An 18,928-nucleotide genomic window follows, 5' to 3' on the forward strand; every position below is an offset into this window, starting at 1 on the left:
GAATACGTTGGGAGGTGAAATTATAAGCCCCCTATCTTTCTATGTGTCCGGTTGAGACATTTTGCTCATGTGTATGCGGTGAGTGTTAGCAATCATAGAAGACTATATGATGGTTGAGTATGTGGAACTCTTACTTAGACTCTATTGAATAAGTTGAAATGCAATTGTTTGGTGACTAAGAATATAGGTTGTTGAGTTTCAAGAGAATTCATTGTTTGGACCTTAACATGCGAATTGGTTGCTACTTTAACATGAGAAATTTTATGAGATATAATTGCTGTTATGATGCCAGGAACAGTGATTGAAATTGTCATTGATGAAACTTGTGCACTTTGCTAGCATTCACACTTCGTAAATTATTTCTTTTATCATTTACCTACTCGAGGACGAGTAGGAATTAAGCTTGGAGATGCTGATACGTCTCCAACGTATCTATAATTTATGAAGTATTCATGCTGTTATATTATCATTTTTGGATGTTTTACAATCATTTTATAGCAACTTTATATCATTTTTTGGGACTAACCTATTGACCCAGTGCCTTGTGCCAGTTGCTGTTTTTTTCTTGTTTTTTACATCGCGGGAAATCAATATCAAACGAGGTCCAGATACTGCGAAACTTTTTGTGGATTTTTTATGGACCAGAACACTTCCAATGGGCAAGAGTAGCACACGGGGGGGGTGCCCCGAGGGGGGCACAACCCACCAGGGTGTGCCTGGGGGCCAAGGCGCGCCCAGGTGGGTTGTGCCCACCTCGGTGGCCTCCCGTACCCCCTCTTCATCCTATAAATAGTCAAATATTCCATAAACCCTCGGGGTTAACCTAGATCAGAAGTTCCACCGCTGCAGGCCTCTATAGCCACTGAAAACCAATCTAGACCCCGTTCCGGCACTCCGCCGAAGGGGGAAATCATCACCGGTGGCTAATACGTCTCCAACGTATCTATAATTTTTGATTGTTCCATGCTGTTATTTATCAATCTTGGATGTTTTATAATCATTTTATAGTCATTTATATAATTTTTTGGTATTAACCTATTGACATAGAGCCAAGTGCCAGTTGCTGTTTTTTGCATGTTTTTTACATCGCAGGAAATCAACACCAAATGGATTCCAAACGCAATGAAACTTTACGGAGATTTTTTTGGACCAGAAGGAACATAATGGGCCCTGGCTGTGCCTAGGGGTGCTCCGAGGAGAGCACAACCCACCAGGGCACGCCAGGAGGCCCAGGCGCGCCTTGGTGGGTTGTGCCCACCTCGGGTGCCCCCCGGACCGCCTCTTTGCTCTATATATACCCCAATATTCAACAAACCCTAAAGGCATCGACAAAATTTTCCTCTAGCCGCCGCAGAGTCCAGATCCACAAGATCCAATCTATACACCATCTCGGATGGGCTTCACCACCTCCATTGGTGCCTCTCCGATGATGCGTGAGTAGTTCTTTGTAGACCTTTGGGTCCATAGTTAGTAGCTAGATGGCTTTATCTCTCTCTCTGAATTCTCAATACAATGGTCTCTCGGAGATCCATATGATGTAACTCTTTTGCGGTGTGTTTCTGGGATCGATGAACTTTGAGTTTATGATCAGATCTATCTTTTTATATCTATGAAAGTTATTTGAGTTTCTTTGATCTCTTATATGCATGATTGCTTATAGCCTCGTATTTCTTCTCTGATATTTGGGTTTTGTTTGGCCAACTTGATCTATTTATCTTGCAATGGGAAGAGATGCTTTGTAGTGGGTTCAATCTTACGCTGCTTGATCCCAGTGATAGAAAGGGAACCGACACATATGTATCGTTGCTACTAAGGATAAAACCTCTACATAGATAGATCTTGTCTACATCATGTCATCGTTCTTATTGCATTACTCCGTTTTCCATGAACTTAATACACTAGATGCATGCTGGATAGCGTTCGATGTGTCAGTAATAGTAGTAGATGCAGGCAGGAGTCGGTCTACAAATCTTGGACGTGATGCCTATCTAATGATCATTGCCTGGATATCGTCATGAGTATTTGAAGTTCTATCAATTTCCCAACAGTAATTTGTTCACCCACCGTTTGCTATTTTTCTCGAGAGAAGCCACTAGTGAAACCTACAGCCCCCGGGTCTCTTTATCATATATTTGCCTTTGCGATCTACTTTTCTTTTGCATTTATTTTTAGATCTATTAAACCAAAAATACAAAAATACCTTGCTGCAGTTTATTCTTATTTATTTTATTTGGCGTTCGATCTATCAATCTACTACAATTTTAGAAGTTTGCTAGTTATTTATTTTATTTGGCGTATGTATAGTTTGCTAGTTCTTCAATGAAGTTTCTAATTTATACTTTACATTGTGAATAGATTGTTACTTCAGCATAAGAAATCATATGACGATATATATATGTTGCTATTCTAAGAATGATCATGATGCCCTCATGTCCGTATTTTATTTTATCGACACCTCTATCTCTAAAACCTGTGGACATGTTTTTCGATATCGGCTTCCGCTTGAGGACAAGCGAGGTCTAAGCTTGGGGGAGTTGATACGTCCATTTTGCATCATGCTTTTATATCGATACTTATTGCATTATGGGTTATTATTACACATTATGTCAAAATACTTATGCCTTTTCTCTCTTATTTTATAAGGTTTACATGAAGAGGGAGAATGCCGGCAGCTGGAATTCTGGGCTGGAAAAGGAGCAAATATTAGAGACCTATTCTGCACAACTCCATAAGTCCGGAAACTCCATGAAAGTCAGTTTTGGAATATATTAAAAACATTGGGCAAAGAAAGCACTAGAGGGGGGCCACCCACTGTCCACAAGGGTGGAGGGCACGCCCTACCCGCCTGGGCGCGCCCCCTGCCTCATGGGCCACCTGGAAGCCCCTCGATGCCCATCTTCTGGTATAACGTGTCTTTTTCCCTGGAAAAAATAACAACGAAGCTTTCGGGACGAAGCGCCGCCGTCTCAAGGCGGAACCTTGGCAGAAACAATCTAGGGCTCCGGCGGAGCTGTTCTGCCGGGGAAACATCCCTCCGGGAGGGGGAAATCGTACCATCGTCATCACCATCGATCCTCTCACCGGGAGGGGGTCAATCTCCATCAACATCTTCACCAGCACCATCTCCTCTCAAACCCTACTTCATCTCTTGTATCCGATCTTTGTCTCAAAACCTCAGATTGGTACCTGTGGGTTGCTAGTAGTGTTGATTACTCCTTGTAGTTGATGCTAGTTAGTTTATTCGGTGGAAGATTATATGTTCAGATCCTTTATGCACATTAATACCCCTCTGATTATAAACATGGATATGATTTGTGAGTAGTTACGTTTGTTCCTAAGGACATGGGAGAAGTCTTGTTATAAGTAGTCATGTGAATTTGGTATTCGTTTGATATTTTGATGAGATGTATGTTGTCTTTCCTCTAGTGGTGTCATGTGAACGTCCACTACAAGACACTTCACCATTGTTTGGGCATGGGGGAAGGCATTGGGAAGTAATAAGTAGATGATGGGTTGCTAGAGTGACAAAAGCTTAAACCCTAGTTTATGCGTTGCTTCGTAAGGGGCTGATTTGGATCCATATGTTTCATGCTATGGTTAGATTTACCTTAATTCTTCTGTCGTAGTTGTGGATGCTTGCGAGAGGGGTTAATCATAAGTGGGATGCTTATCCAAGGAAGGGCAGCACCCAAGCACTGGTCCGCCCACATATCAAATTATCAAAGTAACGAACGCGAATCATATGAGCATGATGAAAACTAGCTTCACGATAATTCCCATGTGTCCTCGGGAGCGCTTTCCTTTATATAAGAGTTTGTCCAGGCTTGTCCTTTTCTACAAAAAGGATTGGGCCACCTTTCTGCACCTTGTTTACTTTCATTACTTGTTACGCGTTACGAATTACCTTATTACAAAACTATCTGTCACCGATAACTTCAGTGCTTGCAGAGAATACCTTACTGAAAACTGCTTGTCATTTCCTTCTGCTCCTCGTTGGGTTCGACACTCTTTTTTATTGAAACGACTATGATAGACCCCCTATACTTGTGGGTCATCAAGATTCTTTTCTGGCGTCGTTGCCGGGGAGTGAAGCGCCTTTGGTAGGTGGAATTTGGTAAGGAAAAATTTATATTGTGTGCTGAAATTTACTGTCACTTCTTACTATGGAAAATCATCCTTTGAGGGACTTGTTCGGGGTATCTTCACCCCGACCAGTAGAGAAAAGAGTTTTTCCTCAACCTACTGAACCTACTGAAAATGTTTAATTTGAAATTCCTTCGGGTATGATAGAGAAACTGCTAGCTAATCCTTTTTACAGGAGATGGAACATTACATCCCGATATGCACCTAATCTATGTGGATGAAGTTTGTGGATTATTTAAGCTTGCAGGTATGCCCGAGGATGTTATCAAGAAGAAGGTCTTCCCTTTATATTTGAAAGGAATGGCATTGACATGGTTTAGGCTATGTGATGATATTGGATCATGGAACTACAACCGATTAAACTTGGAATTTCATCAGAAGTTTTACCCTATGCATCTAGTTCATCGTGATTGTAATTATATATATATAATTTTTGGCCTCGCGAAGGAGAAAGCATCACTCAAGCTTAGGGGAGGCTTTTTATATTCATGCCCCAATCATGAGCTCTCAAGAGAAATTATTATTCAAAAAATTTATGCACGGCTTTCTCTCAATAATCGCTCCACGCTTGATACTTCTTGTACTGGTTCTTTTATGATGAAGACTATTGAATTCAGATGGCATTTATTGGAAAGAATTAAATGCAACTCTGAAGGTTGGGAACTCGATGAAGGTAAGGAGTCGGGTATAACACCTAAGTTCGATTTTGTTAAATCTTTTATGGATACCGATGCTTTTCGTGAATTTAGCACTAAATATGGACTTGACTCTGAGATAGTAGCTTCTTTCTGTGAATCATTTGCTACTCATGTTGATCTCCCTAAGGAGAAGTGGTTTAAATATCATCCCCCCTTTGAAGTAAAAGTTGTTGAACCTATTAAAGTTGAAGAAAAGACTATCACTTATAATGTTGAGACTATTGTTCCTACCGCTTATATTGAGAAACCACCTTTCCTTGTTAGAATAAAGGATCATGCTAAAGCTTCAACTATGGTTCGTAAGAGTAATGCTAGAACACCTACACCCCTTGAGCAAATTAAAGTTGAACCTAGTATTGCTTTGGTTAAAGGTCTCTTGGTCGATAATATTGATGGGCATGTTATTTACTTCTGTAATGAAGCTGCTAGAATTGCTAGACCCGATACTAAAAATAAACATAGACCTGTTGTAGGCATGCTTGTTGTCTCTGTTAAAATAGGAGATCATTGCTATCATGGCTTATGTGATATGGGTGCTAGTGCGAGTGCAATACCTCCTTCCTTATACGAAGAAATTATGCATGATATTGCACCTGTTGAGATAGAAGATATTGATGTTACAATTAAGGTTGCCAATAGAGATACTATTTCACCAATTGGGATTGTTAGAGATGTTGAAGTCTTGTGTGGGAAAGTTAAATATCCTACTGATTTTCTTGTTCTTGGTTCCCCACAAGATGACTTTTGTCCCATTATATTTGGTAGACCCTTCTTGAATACTGTTAATGCTAAGATAGACTGTGAAAAGGATATTGTTACTGTTGGTTTAGGGGATATGTCTCATGATTTTAATTTTGCTAAATTTCGTAGACAACCCCACGATAAAGAATTGCCTGGTAAAAATGAAATTATTGGTCTTGCTTCTATTGTCGTGCCTCCTAATGATCCTTTAGAACAATATTTGCTAGACCATGAAAATGATATGTTTATGAATGAAAGAAAGAAGGGAAATAGACGAAGTATTCTTTAAACAGGGACCTGTTTTGAAACACAACTTGCATGTTGAAATTCTAGGGGATCCTCCTCCACCCAAGGGTGATCCCGTGTTTGAGCTTAAACCATTACCTGATACTCTTAAATATGCTTATCTTGATGAAAATAAGATATCATGTTATTATTAGTGCTAACCATTTAGAGCAGGAAGAAGAGAAATTGTTGAAAACTCTGAAGAAGCACCGTGCTGCTATTGGATATACTCTTGATGAACTTAAGGGCATTAGTCCCACTCTATGCCAGCACCATTTTTTTGGATAAAGACGCTAAATCGGTTGTCGATCACCAACGACAGTTAAATCCTAAGATTAAAGAAGTGGTAAGAAATGAAATACTAAAGCTTCTGGAGGCAGGTATAATTTATCCTGTTGCTGATAGTCAGTGGGTAAGTCCTGTCCATTGTGTCCCTAAGAAGGGAGGTATTACTGTTGTTCCTAATGATAAAGATGACTTGATCCCACAAAGAATTGTTACAGGATATAGAATGGTAATTGATTTCCGCAAATTAAATAAAGCTACTAGAAAGGATCATTACCCTTTACCTTTTATTAATCAAATGCTAGAAAGATTATCCAAACATACACATTTTTGCTTTCTAGACGGTTATTCTGGTTTCTCTCAAATACCTGTGTCAAAAGAGGATCAGGAAAAGACCACTTTTACTTGCCCTTTCGGTACCTTTGCTTATAGACGTATGCCTTTTGGTTTATGTAATGCACCTACTACCTATCAAAGATGTATGACTGCTATATTCTCTGACTTTTGTGAAAAGATTGTTGAGGTTTTCATGAAAGATTTCTCCGTGTATGGAACTTCTTTTGATGATTGCTTAAGCAACCTTGATCGAGTTTTCCAGAGATGTGAAGAAACTAATCTTGTCTTGAATTGGGAGAGTGCCACTTTATGGTTAATGAAGGTATTGTCTTGGGGCATAAATTTTTTGAAAGAGATATTGAAGTTGATAAAGCTAAAGTTGATGCTATTGAAAAGATGCCGTGTCCTAAGGACATTAAAGGTATAAGAAGTTTCCTTGGTCATGCTGGTTTTTATAGGGGGTTCAATAAAGACTTCTCAAAAATTTCTAGGCCTCTGACTAATCTCTTACAAAAAGATGTTCCTTTTGTCTATGATGATTATTGTGTAGAAGCATTTGAAATACTTAAGAAAGCCTTGATTTCTGCACCTATTGTTCTGCCACCTGATTGGAATTTACCCTTTGAAATTATGTGTGATGCTAGCGATTATGATGTAGGTGCTGTTCTAGGACAAAGAGTTGATAAGAAATTAAATGTTATCCCATATGCTAGTAAAACTCTAGATAGTGCCCAGAGAAATTATGCTACTACTGAAAAAGAATTTTTAGCAGTTGTATTTGCTTGTGATAAGTTCAGATTTTATATTGTTGATTCTAAAGTAACTGTTCACGCTGATCATGCTGCGATTAAATACCTTATGGAAAAGAAAGATGCTAAACCTAGACTTATTAGATGGGTTCTCTTGCTACAAGAATTTGATTTGCATATTATAGATAGAAAGGGAGCTGAGAACCCCGTTGCAGACAACTTATCTAGGTAAGAGAATGTTCTTGATGACCCACTACCTATTTATGATAGCTTTCCTGATGAACAATTAGCTGTCAAAAATGCTTCTCATAGTGCTCCATGGTATGCTCATTATGCTAATTAAATTGTTGCTAAATTTATACCACGTGGTTTCACATACCAGCAAAAGAAAAAGTTTTTCCATGATTTAAGACATTACTTCTGGGATGACCCACACCTTGATAAAGAAGGAGTAGATGGTGTTATTAGACGTTGTGTGCCTAAGCATGAACAGGAACAGATCCTACGCAAGTGTCACTCTGAGGCTAATGGAGGACACCACGTTGGAGATAGAACTGCACATAAGGTATTGCAATCCGGTTTTATTGGCCTACTCTTTTCAAAGATGCCCGTAAGTTTGTCTTGTCTTGTGATGAATGTCAAAGAATTGGTAATTAGTAGACGTCAAGAAATGCCTATGAACTATTCACTTGTTATTGAACCATTTGATGTTTGGGGCTTTGAATATATGGGACCGTTTCCTTCCTCTAATGGGTATACACATATTTTAGTTGGTGTTGATTACGTTACTAAGTGGGTAGAAGATATTCCAACTAGTAGCGCTGATCATAACACCTCTATTAAGATGCTTAAAGAAGTTATTTTTCCGAGGTTTGGAGTCCCTAGATACTTAATGACTGATGGTGGTTCACATTTTATTCATGGTGCTTTTCGTAAAGATGCTTGCTAAGTATGACGTTTGATGACCCACAAGTATAGGGGATCTATCGTAGTCCTTTCAATAAGTAAGAGTGTTGAACCCAACGAGGAGCAGAAGGAAATGATAAGCAGTTTTCAGTAAGGTATTCTCTGCAAGCACTGAAATTATCGGTAACAGATAGTTTTGTGATAAGGTAATTTGTAACGAGTAGCAAGTAATAAAAGTAAACAAGGTGCAGCAAGGTGGCCCAATCCTTTTTATAGCAAAGGACAAGCCTGGACAAACTCTTATATAAAGGAAAACGCTCCCGGGGACACATGGGAATTATCGTCAAGCTAGTTTTCATCATGCTCATATGATTCGCGTTCGTTACTTTGATAATTTGATATTTTGGTGGACCGATGCTTGGGTACTTCCCTTCCTTGGACAAGCATCCCACTTATTATTAACCCCTCTCGCAAGCATCCGCAACTACGAAAGAAGAATTAAGGTAAACCTAACCATAGCATGAAACATGTGGATCCAAATCAGCCCCTTACGAAGCAACGCATAAATTAGGGTTTAAGCTTCTGTCACTCTAGCAACCCATCATCTACTTACTACTTCCCAATGCCTTCCTCTAGGCCCAAACAATGTTGAAGTGTCATGTAGTCGACGCTCACATAACACCACTAGAGGAAAGACAACATACATCTCATCAAAATATCGAATGAATACCAAATTCACATGACTACTTATAATAAGACTTCTCCCATGTCCTCAGGAACAAACGTAACTACTCACAAATCATATTCATGTTCATAATAAGAGGGGTATTAATATGCATAAAGGATCTGAACATATGATCTTCCACTGAATAAACCAACTAGCATCAACTACAAGGAGTAATCAACACTACTAGCAACCCACATGTACCAATCTGAGGTTTTGAGACAAAGATCGGATACAAGAGATGAACTAGTGTTTGAGAGAAGATGGTGCTGGTGAAGATGTTGATGGAGATTGACCCCCTCCTGATGAGAGGATCGATGGTGATGACAATGGTGACAATTTGCCCCTCCCGGAGGGATGTTTCCCTGGCAGAACAGCTCCGCCGGAGCCCTAGATTGGTTTCGCCAGGTTCCGCCTCGTGACGGCGGTGCTTCGTCCCGAAAGCTTCCTTCTTATTTTTTCACGGCAAAAGACACCTTATACCAGAAGTTGGGCATCGGGGGGCTGCCAGGTGGCCCACGAGGCAGGGGGCGCGCCCAGAGGGGTAGGGCGCGCCCTCCACCGTCGTGGACGGTGGGTGGCTCCCCTCTGGTGCTTTCTTCACACAATATTTTTAATATATTCCAAAACTTACTTTCGTGGAGTTTCAGGACATTGGGAGTTGTGCAGAATAGGTCTCTAATATTTGCTCCTTTTCCAGCCCAGAATTCCTGCTGCCGGCATTCTCCCTCTTCATGTAAACCTTGTAAAATAAGAGAGAAAAGGCATAAGTATTGTGACATAATGTGTAATAACATCCCATAATGCAATAAATATCGATATAAAAGCATGATGAAAAATGGACGTATCAACTCCCCCAAGCTTAGACCCCGCTTGTCCTCAAGCGGAAGCCGATATCGAAAAATATGTCCACATGTTTAGAGATAGAGGTGTCGATAAAATAAAAAACGGACATGAGGGCATCATGATCATTCTTAAAACAGCAACATATATATATTGTATGATTTCTTATGCTAAAGTAACAATGTATTCACAATGTAAAGTATGAATCAGAAACTTCACTGAAAACTAACAAATTAATAATCTCAGTCATTGAAGCAATTGCAATTTATCATAACATCGGAAAGAGTCAATATAAGAGCTTTTCAGCAAGTCCACATACTCAACCATCTTTTAGTCTTTCACAGTTGCTAACACTCACGCTATACTTATGGGTATGAAGTTTTAATCGGACACAGAGAAAGATAGGGGCTTATAGTTTTGCCTCCCAACCTTTTACCTTAAGGGTAACATCAACAATAATGCTTTATGAAAACCCACATCCAATTAGATATATATATATATATATATATATATATATATATATATATATATATCAGGATCTTTCCAACACATAGTGCTTGCCAAAGGATAAAATGTAAAAGGGAAAGGTGAAGATCACCATGACTCTTGTATAAGGTATAAGACAAGAATAAAAGATAGGCCCTTCGCAAAGGGAAGCAGAGGTTGTCATGTGCTTTTATGGTTGGATGCACAAAATCTTAATGCAAAAGAACGTCACTTTATATTGCCACTTGTGATAGGGACCTTTATTATGCAGTCCGTCGCTTTTATTTCTTCCATATCACAAGCTCGTATAAAGCTTATTTTCTCCACACTAATAGATCATACATATTTAGAGAGCAATTTTTATTGCTTGCAACAATGACAACTTACTTGAAGGATCTTACTCAATCCATAGGTAGATATGGTGGACTCTCATGGCAAAACTGGGTTTAAGGATATTTGGAAGCACAAGTAGTATCTCTACTTGGTGCAAACAATTTGGCTAGCATGAGGGGGAAAGGCAAGCTCAACATGTTGGATGATCCATGACAATATAATTTATTTTGGATGTAAGAAAACATAACCCATTATGTTGTCTTCCTTGTCCAACATCAACTTTTTAGCATGTCATATTTTAATGAGTGCTCACAATCATAGAAGATGTCCAATATAGTATATTTATATGTGAAAACCTCTATTTCTTTATTACTTCCTATTAATTGCAACGATGACCAAAACTATGTTTGTCAACTCTCAACAACTTTTATTCATCATACTCTTTATATGTGAAATCATTACTCTACATAAGATTAATATGATCTTTTTATTTCTTTTTATTATTATTTTTTCTATTATGCTTCCAAGATCATAGCAAGATAGCAAAGCCCCCGACTCAAAACTAAACTTTATTATATATAGCTCACTGACTCGATTACATAGAAGGAGCATAAAGCAAAACTCAAAACTAGATCATACTAAAACTTTATTCTACTATATCAAGATATTACTAAAAGGATCGAACTAAGAAAAACGGTAAAGATAGAAGTGTGATGGTGATACGATATCGGGGCACCTCCTCCAAGCTTGGGAATTGCCAAGGGGAGTTCCCATACCCATGCTCAGTTCTCCTTTGGTGGTGATGATGGATTTGTTGATGAAGTCGTGTCACACATCGAGCATAGGAGATCTTCCAATTTGCGAATAATGCCCTTGAGTGCGGTGATGTATTGTTGCAACAAAATATTTTCACGAGTGAGATACTTGTTTTGCACCAGAACTATTTCAATCATCTTGAAAGCTTCTATTTCAGTAGGGGTAAGATGGTTATAGTGAGGTTGAAGGATGTCTTCTTCTTTTGCTGGCGGAGCTTGATCCTCTGTCGCCTTCTTGATCTTATCACCCTTGTTTGTCTCCCCAAGTTCTTCTCTCTTCATCTTTATCTTCATTAGCCAAGCATCGTCGCCTACGTTGTTCGAGGAGGGGGACGACATGATGCCTGGCCTTGAAAACTCTGGCAGAAAACAGCTCGAAACAAAAACATAAGATATTTGCGTGGTACGGTGGTCAAAACCTTCGGGAGATTATATAATGAATTTTTACCGACCAAAAGAAGTATCGTGCAAGAAAACGGAGTCTGGAGGGCACACGAGGTGCCCACGAGGCAGGGGGCGCGCCCTCCACCCTAGTGGACGCCTCGTCTCCTTCCCGGACTACTTATTATTTTCCTATTTTCTTAATTATTCCAAAATGGAGAAAAATTGCCATTATAACTGTTTTGGAGTCGGTTTACTTACCGTACCACATACCTATTCCTTTTCAGAGTCTCAAACATTCTGGAAAGTGTCCCTTATGTATTCCTTCGGGGTTACGGTTTCAATAACATTAGTTTCAACATTTATTGGATTACCTGAGATATAATGTTTGATTCTTTGACCGTTCACCACCTTTGGATTTGTGCCTTTGGAGTTGTTGATTTTTATGGCACCGGAATGATAGACCTCCTCGATAACGTAAGGGCCTTCCCATTTAGAGAGAAGTTTTCCTGCAAAAAATCTTAAATGAGAGTTGTATAACAAAACATAATCACCTACATTAAACTCACGCTTTTGTATCCTTTTGTCATGCCATCTTTTAACTTTTTCTTTAAACAATTTGCCATTCTCATAGGCCTGGGTTCTCCACTCATCAAGCGAGCTAATGTCAAATAGTCTCTTCTCACCGGCAAGTTTGAAATCACAATTGAGCTCTTTAATGGCCCAATATGCCTTATGTTCTAGTTCGAGAGGTAAGTGTCATGCTTTTCCATATACCATTTTATATGGAGACATACCCATATGATTTTTATATGCAGTTCTATAGGCCCATAATGCATCATCAAGGTTTTTGGACCAATTCTTTCTAGATCTATTAACAGTCTTTTGCAAAAGTAATTTAATATCCCTATTACTTAGTTCTACTTGACCACTAGATTGTGGATGGTATGGAGATGCAATTCTATGATTAACATCGTACTTGCAAGCATTTTACGAAAAGCACCATGAATAAAATGTGAACCACCACCATTCATTAAGTATCTAGGGACTCCAAACCTCGGAAAAATAACTTCTTTAAGCATCTTAATAGAGGTGTTATGATCAGCACTACTAGTTGGAATAGCTTCTACCCACTTAGTAACGTAATCAAATTAACTAAAATATGTGTATACCCATTAGAGGAAGGAAACGGTCCAACGTAATCAAAGCCCCAAACATCAAATGGTTCGATAACAAGTGAATAGTTCATAGGCATTTCTTGACGTCTACTAATATTACCAATTCTTTGACATTCATCACAAGACAAGAAAAACTTACGGGCATCTTTGAAAAGAGTAGGCCAGTGAAAACCGGATTGCAATACCTTATGCGCAGTTCTATCTCCAGCATGGTGTCCTCGATAAGCCTCGGAGTGACACTTGCATAGGATTTGTTCCTGTTCATGCTCAGGTACACAACGTCTAATAACACCATCAACCCCTTCTTTATAAAGGTGTAGGTCATCCCAGAAGTAATGTCATAAATCATAGAAAAACATTTTCTTTTGCTGGTATGTGAAACTAGGTGGTATAAATTTAGGAACAATGTAATTAGCATAATCAGCATACCATGGAGCAGTATGAGAAGCATTTATGACAGCTAATTCTTCAACAGGGAAGCTATCATCAATAGGTAGTGGGTCATCAAGAACATTCTCTAACATAGACAAGTTGTCTGCAACGGGGTTCTTATATCCCTTTCTATCAATAATATGCAAATCAAATCCTTGTACCAAGAGAACCTATCTAATAAGTCTAGGTTTAGCATCTTTCTTTTCCATAAGATATTTAATAGCAGCATGATCAGTGTGAACAGTTACTTTCGAATCAACAATATAAAGTCTGAACTTGTCACAAGCAAATACAACTGCTAAAAATTCTTTTTCAGTAGTAGCATAATTCCTCTGGGCACTGTCTAGAGTTTTACTAGCATATTCGATAACATTTAATTTCTTATCAACTCTTTGTCCTAGAACAACACCTACAGCATAATCACTAGCATCACACATAATTTCAAAGGGTAAATTCCAATCGGGTGGCTGAACAATAGGTGCAGAAATCAAGGCTTTCTTAAGTATTTCAAATGTTTCTACACAATCATCATCAAAGACAAAAGGAACATCTTTTAAGAGATTAGTCAGAGGCCTAGAAATTTTTGAGAAGTCTTTAATGAACCTCCTATAAAAATCGGCATGACCAACGAAACTTCTTATACCTTTAATATCCTTTGGACACGGCATCTTTTCAATAGCATCAACTTTGGCTTTATCAACTTCAATACCTCTTTTAGAGATTTTATGCCCCAAGACAATACCTTCATTAACCATAAAGTGGCACTTCTCCCAATTCAAGACAAGATTAGTTTCTTCACATCTCTGCAAAACTCGATCAAGGTTGCTTAAGCAATCATCAAAAGAAGTTCCATACACTGAGAAATCATCCATGAAAACCTCAACAATAATTTCACAAAAGTCAAAGAATACCGCAGTCATACATCTTTGAAAGGTAGCAGGTGCATTGCATAAACCAAAAGGCATACGTCTATAAGCAAAGGTACCGAAAGGGCAAGTAAAAGTGGTCTTTTCCTGATCCTCTTTTGACACAGGTATTTGAGAGAAACCAGAATAACCATCTAGAAAGCAAAAATGGGTATGTTTGGATAATCCTTCTAGCATTTGATCAATAAAAGGTAAAGGGTAATGATATTTTCTAGTAGCTTTATTCAATTTGCGGAAATCAATTACCATTCTATAACTTGTAACAATTCTTTGTGGGATCAATTCATCTTTATCATTAGGAACAACAGTAATACCTTACTTCTTAGGTACACAATGGACAAGACTTACTCACTGACTATCAGCAATGGGATAAATTATACCGGCCTCCAGAAGCTTTAGTATTTCATTTCTTACCACTTCTTTCATCTTAGGATTTATCCGTCATTGGTGATCAACAACCGATTTAGCGTCTTTCTCCAATTTCATTTTGTGTTGGCATAGAGTGGGACTAATACCCTTAAGATCATCAAGAGCATATCCAATACCAGCACGGTGCTTCTTCAGAGTTTTCAATAATTTCTCTTCTTCCTGCTCTGAAAGGTTAGCACTAATAATAACAGGATATATCTCCTTTTCATCAAGATTAGCATATTTAAGAGTATCAGGTAATGGTTTAAGATCAAACACGGGATCACCCTTTGGTGGAGGAGGATCCCCTAGAATTTCAACAGGCAAGTTGTGTTTCAAAATTGGTCCCTGTTTAAATAATACTTCATCTATTTCCCTTCTTTCATTCATAAACATATCATTTTCGTGGTCTAGCAAATATTGCTCTAAAGGATCATTAGGAGGCACGACAATAGAAGCAAGACCAATAATTTCATCTTTACTAGGCAATTCTTTATCATGAGGTTGTCTACAAAATTTAGCAAAATTAAAATCATGAGACATATCTCCTAAACCAACAATAACAATATCCTTTTCGCAGTCTATCCTAGCATTAACAGTATTCAAGAAGGGTCTACCAAATATAATGGGACAAAAGTCATCTTCTGGGGAACCAAGAACAAGGAAATCAATAGGATATTTAACTTTCCCACACAAGACTTCAACATCTCTAACAATCCCAATTGGTGAAATGGTATCTCTATTGGCAAGCTTAATTGTAACATCTATATCCTCTATCTCAGCAGGTGCAATATCATGCATAATTTCTTTGCATAAGGAATGAGGTATTGCACTCACACTAGCACCCATATCACATAAGGCATGACAACAATGAACTCCTATTTTAACAGAAACAACAGGCATGCCTACAACAGGTCTATTGTTTATTTTTAGTATCGGGTCTAGCAATTCTAGCAGCTTCATTACAGAAGTAAATAACATGCCCATCAATATTATCGAACAAGAGATCCTTAACCATAGCAATACTAGGTTTAACTTTAATTTGCTCAGAGGGTGTAGATGTTCTAGCATTACTCTTACGAATTTAGCATGATCCATTATTCTAACAGGGAAAGGTGGTTTCTCAATATAAGCGGTAGGGACAATAGGATCAACATTATAAGTGATAGTCTTTTCTTCAAGTTTAATAGGTTCAAGTACTTTTACTTTAATGGGAGGATGATATTTAAACCACTTGTCCTTAGGGAGATCAACATGAGTAGCAAATGATTCACAGAAAGAAGCTACTATCTGAGTGTCAAGTCCATATTTAGTGCTAAATTCACGAAAAACATCGATATCCATAAAAGATTTAACACAATCAAACTTAGGTGTTATACGTGACTCCTTACCTTCGTCGAGTTCCCAATCTTCAGAGTTGCGTTTAATTCTTTCCAATAAATCCCATCTGAATTCAATAGTCTTCATCATAAAAGAACCTGTACAAGAAGTATCGAGCATGGAGCGATTATTGAGAGAAAGCCGAGCATAAATTTTTTGAATAATAATTTCTCTTGAGAGCTCATGATTGGGGCATGAATATAACATTGACTTAAGCCTCCCCCAAGCTTGAGCGATACTTTCTCCTTCACGAGGCCAAAAAATACATATATAACTACGATCACGATGAACCAGATGCATAGGATAAAACTTCTGATGAAATTCCAATTTCAATCGGTTGTAGTTCCATGATCCAATATCATCACATAGCCTAAACCATGTCAATGCCTTTCCCTTCAAAGATAAAGGGAAGACCTTCTTCTTGATAACGTCCTCGGGCATACCTGCAAGCTTAAATAATCAACAAACCTCATCCACATAGATTAGGTGCATATCGGGATGTAATGTTCCATCTCCTGTAAAAGGATTAGCTAGTAGTTTCTCTATCATACCCAAAGGAATTTCAAAGTAAACATTTTCAGTAGGTTCAGTAGGTTGAGGAGAAACTCTTTGCTCTACTGGTCGGGGTGAGGATACCCCGAACAAGCCCCTCAAAGGATTATTTTCCATAGTAACAAGTGACAGTAAATTTCAGCACACTATATATATTTTTCCTTACCAATTTCCACCTACCGAAGGCGCTTCACTCCCCGGCAACGGCGCCAGAAAAGAGTCTTGATGACCCACAAGTATAGGGGATCTTTCATAGTCCTTTTGATAAGTAAGAGTGTCAAACCCAACGAGGAGCAGAAAGAAATGATAAGCAGTTTTCAGCAAGGTATTCTCTGCAAGCACTGAAATTATCGGTAACAAATAGTTTTGTGATAAGGTAATTTGTAACGCGTAACAAGTAATAAAAGTAAAAAAGGTGCAGCAAGGTGGCCCAATCCTTTTTGTAGCAAAGGACAAGCCCGGACAAACTCTTATATAAAGTAAAACGCTCCCGAGGACACATGGGAAATATTGTCAAGCTAGTTTTCATCCTGCTCATATGATTCGCGTTCGTTACTTTGGTAATTTGATATGTGGGTGGATCGGTGCTTGGGTACTGCCCTTCCTTGGACAAGCATCCCACTTATGATTAACCCCTCTCGCAAGCATCCGCAACTACGAAAGAAGAATTAAGGTAAACCTAACCATAGCATGAAACATGTGGATCCCAATCAGCCCCTTACGAAGCAACGCATAAATTAGGGTTTAAGCTTCTGTCACTCTAGCAACCCATCATCTACTTATTACTTCCCAATTCCTTCCTCTAGGCCCAAAAAATGGTGAAGTGTCATGTAGTCGACGTTCATATAACAGCACCAGAGGAAAGACAACATACATCTCATCAAAATATCGAACGAATACCAAATTCACATGACTACTTATAACAAGACTTCTCCCATGTCCTCGGGAACAAACGTAACTACTCACAAATCATATTCATGGTCATAATCAGAGGGGTATTAATATGCATAAAGGATCTGAACATATGATCTTCCACCGAATAAACCAACTAGCATCAACTACAAGGAGTAATCAACACTACTAGCAACCCACAGGTACCAATCTGAGGTTTTGAGACAAAGATCGGATACAAGAGATGAACTAGGGTTTGAGAGGAGATGGTGCTGGTGAAGATGTTGATGGAGATTGACCCCCTCCTGATGAGAGGATCCATGGTGATGGCGATGGTGATGATTTCCCCCTCCGGGAGGGATGTTTCCCCGGCAGAACAGCTCCGCCGGAGCCCTAGATTGGTTTCGCCAGGTAACGCCTCGTGACGGCGCCGCTTCGTCCCGAAAGCTTCCACTACAAAAACAAGACACCTACGTGACATTTAGGGTCGAACAATTTTTTTCTGTCATACTTATGACACTTCTATGACGATAATTGTGACAAAATCCGGTATCATTATAGATGTGGTGGGCTCCTACTTCTATGACTAAAAATCATGACAGAAAATGGGCTTTTCGTCCTGGGCGGGCCGGAGACGCAGCTGCGTGACATTCTTTGGGCTGTCCATGACGGAAAAAACCATGGTAGAAGCGAGGGCGTGGAAAATATCGGGGAGTTCCCGATTATGGTGGCTGGTCGGGGGCCGAGCGATGCGCGTTACTCTCATACGTACGCGCGTGTGTGCGAGGCGTTGCGCTCTAACTGAACCCGAGCGATTCCACTGCAGGCTACGCGTTAGTGAACCCAAGCAATTGATCGATCCCTTCGCTACTGCTGCTAACTGAAGCCGATCGAACACTGCTGCCTCCTTCCCTTGATGAACAGTGAGCATTGTTGGGGGGTTTGGATGAATAGTTCCCGGTGGGGGTTGGATGAACAGGACCCCGTGGTAGTAGAGGCCGTTGCCGCTAGATGAACAGGACCCCGATCGATCGAGCCGGTGGAGGGGTGGATGAACAGGACCCCGTGGAGGGCTGGATGAACAGGACGACCCCGTGGAGGGCTGGTTGAACAGTAGCCGGTGGAGGGCTGGATGAACAGTAGCCCGTGGAGGGGTGCTTGAACAGGACCCCGTGGAGGGGGCTGGTTGAACAGTAGCCGGCGAAGGAGCGCGCGGTGGAGGCTAGATGAACATGAGCCCGTGGATGAACAGTCGTAGGTGGAGCCTAGAGGAGGTCGACGGTGGAGATGAACAGTATCCCGTGGAGTCCCGTTTTGCGGTACGCCACACCCCTCCCGATGAATGGGACCCCCGTTTCGACCGTAGCGCTCCAACACAAGTCCGTTTCCTCTGTTTTGCGGTACGCCACACCCCTCCCGATCAACAGGACCCGTTT

Source organism: Aegilops tauschii, chromosome 7, assembly GCF_002575655.3.
Source record: "Aegilops tauschii subsp. strangulata cultivar AL8/78 chromosome 7, Aet v6.0, whole genome shotgun sequence".
Classification (NCBI taxonomy): Eukaryota; Viridiplantae; Streptophyta; class Magnoliopsida; order Poales; family Poaceae; genus Aegilops; species Aegilops tauschii.